The sequence below is a fragment of the Cucumis sativus genome, chromosome 5 (genome assembly GCF_000004075.3).
Source record: "Cucumis sativus cultivar 9930 chromosome 5, Cucumber_9930_V3, whole genome shotgun sequence".
Taxonomy (NCBI): Eukaryota; Viridiplantae; Streptophyta; class Magnoliopsida; order Cucurbitales; family Cucurbitaceae; genus Cucumis; species Cucumis sativus.
In genome coordinates, this window is record NC_026659.2 from 18,957,398 (window position 1) to 18,966,340 (window position 8,943).

At 34.4% G+C, this 8,943-nt stretch overlaps 1 long non-coding RNA gene across 1 annotated transcript; it reads right to left on the minus strand.

Moving 5' to 3' along the window:
- Nucleotides 1-5,836: 5,836 nt before the first annotated feature.
- On the minus strand, nt 5,837-6,322 carry LOC105435485. The gene is made up of 3 exons (XR_004216418.1): nt 6,228-6,322; nt 6,048-6,143; nt 5,837-5,969 (listed from the first exon to the last, which is right to left on the minus strand). It is a non-coding gene; the product is annotated as an uncharacterized LOC105435485 (long non-coding RNA).
- Between the last annotated feature and the right edge of the window lie 2,621 nt (nt 6,323-8,943).

Here is an 8,943-nt window from a genome sequence, read left to right on the forward strand (position 1 = left end):
AAAAAAAAAAAAGAAAGTCAAAATGTCACATAAAAACAACTATTTAATTCTCAAACTATATCATAAACCACCAAGTCCACCAACTTTTTCAATGATTAGAGGTATATTTTAGAATCAAAATCACCCCAACACCTAGAATTAATATAATGAATATTAGACATTTTAAATATAACAAAACGAATCAAAATTTAGTAAAGTTCTCTATTCTATGATATTAGATAATAGTAATATCGATGTTTATTATTCATAAAATTTTATTATACTTTTAGTATTTTTCTCATTTATAATAACGTTAAAATAAAAAATGGCAAATGACTGCGGTTAACTATTTTCTAAAAGTATGAAAAAAAGTTAATTAGAAAAGTGATTTCAACTCTTTTAAAATGATGTTACTCATTTTTTTAAAATTTGTTACTAAAATAATTTTATTGGGTTTTACATTTGCATGAAGGCTTAAATTTTGTAATTGTGACTCACTTGCTTTAAAAATAAAATGTGACATTTTGTGGAAGAAGGTACTGGGAATTTTTGTGCTCATTTTCAGATGTAAAAGTAAGTGGGTTTCATTTCAATATTTTGAATTTACTTTTGAATTAATTTAGTTCTTACCATTATTTATAATGTAAATATGAAAATTAAAATAATTATAGGATGGTTTTAAAAGTACTTTCTATCAGCGATGAACTATATAATACATTAATATATGTGTTAGAATATATCCACAGAGTAATTCATCGTCGTCTTCAAAATATTATCTTTGATCATAGTATTATCACATTTTTAATTTAGAAAAATAAATCAAATATTTAAATAGTTTGTAGCCACCATTTCCCTACCTATAAAAGGTCCCTCTTTCTTCAATAGCTTTTAAACACACACCATATCACCATAACTTCTCAATACACTCTTTCTTTTCTTCTCCAGGGAACTCTCCCAATTGGTTTATGAAATAGTTTGATGGTGTCTCTCTAAATTCATCATTATTTTATCTGTGTTTTAACCTACTTCAAGTGTGACCATATAGTGCATGCCTCAGCCGCTAAATTTTCTTGCAATTCAAATAGGTTATACTGTTATTGATTTAAGTTTTCATGTTTTATAGCATGCATGATTAATATTACATAGTTTGGTATATTTGTATTATTGTTGTTATTATTATTTTTGGAATATATTTAGGTTGTTCATGTCATAAATTTTCCTAACCACGTACAATTGAGCATAATTATTATTTATTGTAAGTTTTCTAACATATACTCGTTTAATTTAACCTAGGGATGTAGGATCAAGCTCTAGTCACGTCGTAATACTTTGGATAAACATATATATTAGTCATATGAAAGGTACCAAAATAACATTGAAAAATCACCCCTTAACTATCCAAAAGGAAACATGAGTATAGATGTAGGATGTTCCCAAACAAAGGAATTTTAAAAATATGACAAATTTGCATGGTTAAAGAGTAAAAATATTGAACTTCATAAAAGATCTGCGAAGAAAAAGAAGTATCTTAAAATTGATCAAAACAGTTAACTTTAAAAAAAAAAAATTGGAGTGATTTATTTAACATTTAATGGTCAAGAAATTTGGAAGATGCTAACGTTAACGGGGCACCTTTTTCACCATAGCGTTCCACAAAAAAGAGAATTGCAAGCAGTAGAAAACATGAGAAGAGATAGAGAGAACATAGCTAACATCACACAGAATAGATAAATGAGACAAAATACCAGAAGCAACAAAATTTAATTAATTAGGATTGAAAGAAGGAAAAGAAACCTGGAGACACGTCTACACTATAGATATTCGACCAGGTAAAGGAACAAAGGAAGAACGAAGAAACCTATTGATAGTATATATATATACAGTTTCTCAAAATTGAAGGAAAATTATGAAAACTCGATAAGCGATAAATTATGACTCCGAGTTACATGAAAACTCGAGAAGTGGGAGAAAAACCACTATCTGACTTTCTTCTTATTATCTCATATACAATGGGAGAAAATTAAATAGATAATAAGCTTAAGATTAAAATAATAATAATAAAAAAATAATATTAGGGTTAATCTTTGTTTCGGCTTAATTAAGCTCAATATATTAATTCTAACACTCTCTCTCAAGTTGGGATGTAAATATCAATAAAGCCAAACTTCCTAACACGTGAATCAAAGCTCTGTCTGAGAAGTCCCTTGATGAGAACATCAACAGCCTGTTGACTCGAAGGGGTGTAAGAAACGCATATATATGCTATCATTATCCAGTTTTTCTTTAATAAAGTTTGTTAATCAATCTCTACATGTTTTAGTTCTATCATGTTAAATTAGATTGTTGGCAAAGCTAATAGCTTATTATCACATAATAATTTGATTGACAGCTCATAATCTCGATGGAGGTCAGATAAAACCTTATGAAGCCAATTTTCCTTAAATATATTCCTAAACACATAACTTTGTACTCGGTTTCAACACTTCTTCTGGCCACACAACTCCTTGCTTCTTACTTCTCTAAGTTACGAGATTGCCCCATACAAAAGTACAATAGTCAGAGGTGAATTTCTATCAACAACGGATCTTACCTAGATAGAATTAGTATAGATCTCAATAGCTCTTCTATCGGTCTTTTTGAACATCAACCCTTTACCGAAAGTTGTTTTTAAGTATCTCATATTATGTTAACTGCCTCCATGTGTTTCTTATAGAGCGCCTGCATGAACTGGCTAATGGCACTCAGATCATAAGAGATATACGATCTAGTGTGTAACAAGTAGATCAACTTTTCCACAAGGCACTGATACTTTTCTTTATCAACTGGAACTTTATCACTTGAATTTTCCAGTATACAATTGATGATCAACTCAATAAAATTATCAACGGAACGATATTGTAGCATACTTGTTTCAGTCAGCAAATAAAGGGTATACTTCCTTTGAGATATGAAGATACTTTCTTTTGATCTAACTACCTCCATCCCAAGGAAATACTTTAGATTCCTCAGTTTTTTAAATTCAAACTCATCGTCCTTTTTTTTTCAATTGGATGATCCTGTGGCATCTCCAGATAAAACAATGTCATCAATATAAACAATCAACATGGTGATCTTTCCAACCTTGGAGACTTTCATAGAGAAAGTGTGATTAGAGTGTCCCTAATTGTACCCTTGGGACTTGACAAAGGAAGTAAACCTATCAAACCATGCTCTCGGTGACTGTTTTAGCCCATAAAAGGATTTTTAAAGTTTGCAAACTTGATGATCCAAACTGGACTTCAAACCCTGGAGGGGGCTCATATAGATTTTCTCCTCCAAGTCTCCATTCAAGAACACATTCTTAACATCTAGCTTATATAACTGTCAGTCTTTATTCACAACATATACCAGAACTCTAACTATATTTAATTTTGCAACTAGGGAAATGGTTTTAGAGTAATCGACACCATAAGTCCGAGTAAACCATTTTGCAACTAACCTACCCTTGTGTTTGTCCAGAGTTCCTTCTACCTTATATTTGATTGTGAACACCTATTTATATCCCACGATTTTATGTCCCTTAGGATGAGTATAGTTCTCTCAAGTCTTTTTCTTTTCAAGAGCTTTTATCTTATCTATAACTGCAGTTTTTCACTCAGAGCACTTTAAAGTAATGTGGATATTTTTAGGTATCATGGTAGAGTCAAGGCTGGTTGTAAAGGCTCTGAATTTGTGGTGGTAAACTCTCATAGGACACATAGTTATAGATAGGGTGTTTTCTACAAGACCTGGTATCTTTCCTTAACGTAATAGGAATGTCAATAGAAGAATTATACTTATCTAGATTGCCTGAATGGTTCTATTTAGCCTCATTACCAACAATTTATTCTCTAACCTTGATTTCATCAACATTGCCCGTTTCTTCCATATATTAAAAAATAGTCATATTGAACCTGTCATTCTCACTCATTTTACTGTCAACACATGGGTCAATGGGATTAGTCATACCTTGATCTCGTGGTACTTTAGAGTCTTGGACTGAACCAGCTGATTCATTAGTAGGGGACCAATTTTTTTTTTTAGATTCCTCTTATACTAGGTCTTACGTGGAACTTAGTTTGTAGGTAGGACCACGAGATGAGGATCGGTGTCATGTATGATAACAAGGGTAGGACTGATAAACTCTAACGAACAATTAGACTCTTCATTTATATTCTCCCCCTAAAGATGCGGAAAATAAAGGTCTGTCCTCATGAAAGGCGACATCCATAGTGACAAATTATTTATAGAAAGAATGATGAAAACATATATATATCCCCGATCATCAGGAAGATACCCAACAACACACAAGCCTGAGCTCGGTGGGTGAATTTGGTCTAGTTAAGATCAAAGATATGAACATAGGTTTTACACCCAAAAATTCGAAGGAAAACCTCAAAAGTGAGGCGGATTAAGGGATACAACTCCCTTGAGACAATCTAAGGGAATCTGGAGGTGGAATCCTATTAATGAGATAAGTTGCAGTACTGCTCACAAATAAGAAAACATGGAAGTAGACAACATAAGGAAACAGGCTCTTTCCAAACGATGATTTTTTCGCTTGGCAACCCCATTTTATTGAGGGGTGTAAGCACAAGAGCTCTAGTGAACAATCCTTTTGAAGGACAGAAACTCATTAAGGGTATGGTTTTGAAACTCACAATCACGAATTGCAGCATCAATTCAAGCTTTTGGATTAATTTTGAAGTTTCATTAGCTTTTTCATCTCTTCCTTTGGTGTTTTTTCTTTTCTCTTCTGTTTTCATGGTGGTTCCTTTAAAGGCTTTCGTGAATGGAAGCTAATTTAGGGTCAAGACATGTTTGCAAGCTCTGTAATAAGAGTTTTGCTTGTGGGAGATCCTTGGGATGTCATATGAGTTCTCACTTGACCAATAATATAGCTGATAATGATAAGAAACAAATGGTCACTGCAAGAAGAAGTGGAAGAACCAGATTATCATATTACAAATGCCAAACAGAATATGGTAATGGATATCCAATCTGATAATGAAAATGAAGTTCCTAAGAAGAAGAGAAAGAGATCAAGGAGAAGACTAACGTCCAACCAAATGGCCACTGCAAATTGAACAACTTCTTGGGTCGTTCCTAGTCCTTAGAACAGAAAAGCTACAACAATTTGTAATCCTTAGAGTTGAACAGTTTGTATTAGGCAATCATCGCAAATGAAGATGAACTATGAATAATCATGTACCAATTCTCTCATATTATTAAAACGGATAGGAAGGTTACAGCAACTACTCAGGTTCATGAACAAAAAAAGTGCTACAGGGAATGAAGGGTTCATGTGAAAACATACATGTATCGACGTACCATTCATTGTTGGTTTGTGGAAATTTAAGTCTATAGCTTCTTACTTGAATGAAGTGCCCAACATTATCCCATGTGTATGACAAAGCTGTCCATATTTTGGAAGACCGCAGTACTAAATTACAAAAACCAATTAGACAGCACAATGCAAAAACATACATCTCTAATCCCCAATCCATATATTAAACATTCAAAGCTAGTGAACCAAGGACACAAGCAAATAATCACCTTCGACAGTTATTTGATTGCAAGAAGATTCATATCCCAGTGTAGTATGACACCAAATAACAAAATTCCATGAGCCAGTCACATATATATCGAACTCTTCCTAAGAAACAAATAAGCAAACACACATTCATATCCACTTACTTAAAAGCAAGTCACATATACTTAGATGTAAAATAACCATTCACTTACCCCTTTCATGCTTAAGTCTGTTCAAAACAATGTGCTTAACATTTTCTTGTGTGTCATTCGGGTTTAACAAAATTATATTAACAAAAGATCCCCACAAAATACTTCAAAAAATGTTGTTTCCTAATCTGGTGCTAAGCACGATGTACGTGCTTAGAAAGGAACTCCGCCAATTCCGATCTAACTTCATCGATTTGATCTTGAGAGTACATAGGAGGTAAACTTTTCATCTGTAGATAATAAAGTGGTAAAGAATTATTTTCATTCCAAACAATGACATAAAGTGGTTTTAAAATTCTAATACTTACGACATCTACAATCGAAGTACTCCTCGCAGAAATTATGTCCCGCATGAATCGCATAACATAGTACCCGCATTCTACCACCCCATTTTGTTTGGAACACTGGATGTAGAATAAAAAAAATACATGTGAAACGTTTAAATTAATAACTTATTTACGACTATCCTACTGGTCAATTCCGTATACCTTAACAACCTTCCAATTTGGTTTTTTTCTTTGATATATTGAATGACCTACCACATAATATAAGATTGTTACATAATTAAAATAGTTGCACACATAATAAAGACATTAACGACAATAATATGACCTACATTTGAAGCACGTCCTCATGTCTCCGTCAATCCGATTCTTCAACGGGTCAATCCAATATGCAGCACCCTTTGTAGGATTAACAACGACCAATGTCTAGTGATTGCTAAGAACACATTTCCACCATTATAAATTAATATTTTAATAGTGAATTCAAATCGTGAATGGTAATGAAAATGTCATTATCATGCACTTACCCAGAGTTGTATGGGAACAATACTACTTGGTCATACTCGGCTCCGAGAAGTCGAGCATTCAACAACTGCGCACGCGATTGTTTGTAACTCGAGTAACTTACAGATCCGGCATCCATGAACTTGAACAAGCTTAAACTTCGTCCTTGTACCATAATTGTGTGAAGGTACCTACACAATGAAATGGACTTACAATTAAAAGGAGACTGCAAACATCAATGACGTATATATATTAAAAGGAAATCTTATATCATGTAAGCATCTAGGCATGATGTGCATATTGGCTGCATTGACGAGAAATCCCTCAGTGACTCAACCATAATGCAACATTTTCTCTTCACAACGAATACCTCTGAAGGCGTGTTTAGTTGAATCGATGACCCCATATGTTCAACGAGTCTAACAAAACACCGGAGTGCCACTGGAGCACGTAGATATGATGCACTAGGGAATGTGGACGGATCCGTATTGAAGCCTACAGTTTCCTTCTATCACAAAAAGTTCAACTACTGTAAGACAGACAATTACCTTATCATTCCTAGTAAGAACAAGATGTCGTGGCCACATTAAATGTGATTCGACTTTATGCGTCAGTTTGGTGACTCCTTCCTTTGTCGGTTTCGGAATCACACCTTTGCCATCGAGGACAACATCCACTGATACCTTGATGTTCTCACCGTCACCTTCAGCATCAAATATTGTCCCATGTGCAATGATAGTATCTTCAGTTTCAAACGCAAGCATACACGGAGTTCCAACCTACGTAGAATTATATGTTAAATATGTGCACGTAAAGTTAGTCAATACGTTTTCAGGGTTATGTCTAACTGCTTACAAGATTAAACACGTATATAGAATTGTTGTGGAGCAGTGTGCCTTAATAAGTAAAGTATACTTTAAACTAACCTTCAAATCACTTGATCTTGTGTCCCCCACATTTTCTTCTTTCTTCACTTCTGTCACAACGTCAGCCGCTTTATCTGGTACCGAATCAGAGGCTACGTCTTCAGTCTCATCATCTGAAACCCCTTTGATTGATGGTGTTCCTTTCGAACACATGCTAGGGTCTTGTTCTTCTTCATCTCCTTTCTCACACTCATCTTTTTTCATTCTATGCAACTCCGCTTCTAGCTCGATAATTCGTTTGGCCATTTGATCACGTTCCTCATACATTGTCCTCTCCTCATTACCTTCTTTAGATTCCATTGGGTATGGAAATATTTTTTCTTAGTCACGTACTTCCCCACGCCTAGGAGTATGCCCGGACGATCTTTCCCTCCCAATGTCTGGGTGAGAACATTGTCACCACCAGATAAACTACGTCCCTTCTGGTTGCCCATTAGATCGTCCTAAAATAGTGCACGAAATGGAAATTAGAAGATGTGAAACCATAGTAACAAAAAAAATGGAAATTATAAGTTGCCAAATTTTCTCAACTTGTTAACTTACAATGAGATTGGCAACGTCCATTGTCTCTTTATCTGGGAACTCTCCCTTACGATCCAAGCGTGCATGTTTCCATACTATCGATCGATCTATTTGATTTAACGAAGAAGATGCACGCTACATAAACAATGGATGTTATATTTGGAATCTCACATCATGAAAACAAAGAACATCTTTAAGGGTAGTTACTTACCAACTCCTCAACCAGATTTGCATACCCCTTGCGAGATGTTCTATGGTTGTATTTGTATAGCTTCCTTTTCAGTTTACAATCTTCACTTTTTTTCTGTAGAAAAAGTTGTATAACCTCAATTAAATTAACATATTTGTGTAACAAATTGTACATAAAGTATAAGAAAATGTTTGGATATTTATACGTACTTCAAAATCTTCCTTCAACTATGAAGCCACAAATTCATCCCAATGGTCTTGATCGATGAATGAGTATTCCGCTGGTGGGTGTTTTAATTTCTCCACATCGTCCTTAAATGGAAGTACGTACGTAGTTGTTAATCTCAACTTGAACCCACGATAGCATACTCCCGCATTTTGAAGTATGCTTTTCTTCGACTTGGGGTCAAGAATGAAGCCGACCTACAATGAAAAAAAAAAATCAAATGTATTAAATATGTTGAAGTTGGTAGTTTAACCTAAAAACACTCAATAAGAAGCATTTTTACCTCAATCAGTTCATAAATTTTCTCCTTCATCTATATTGGAACAACATGCCAAGTAGAGTACGTGATAGGAACGTGAAACCTTACGGTCGTTCCAATAAAACTCTTCAACTTCGTTGCATTCGGTCCAATCGGTTGACCTAGTTCATTGTACTGAATAACCATTCTCCGTCCCTCACTACTAAAACGTGTTATATCTTTCATTCCCGTAGGGCCAAGTTTCTTTTTCTGGCTACTAGTTTCCCCTCTTTGAACGGGTGTAGTAACCTCATC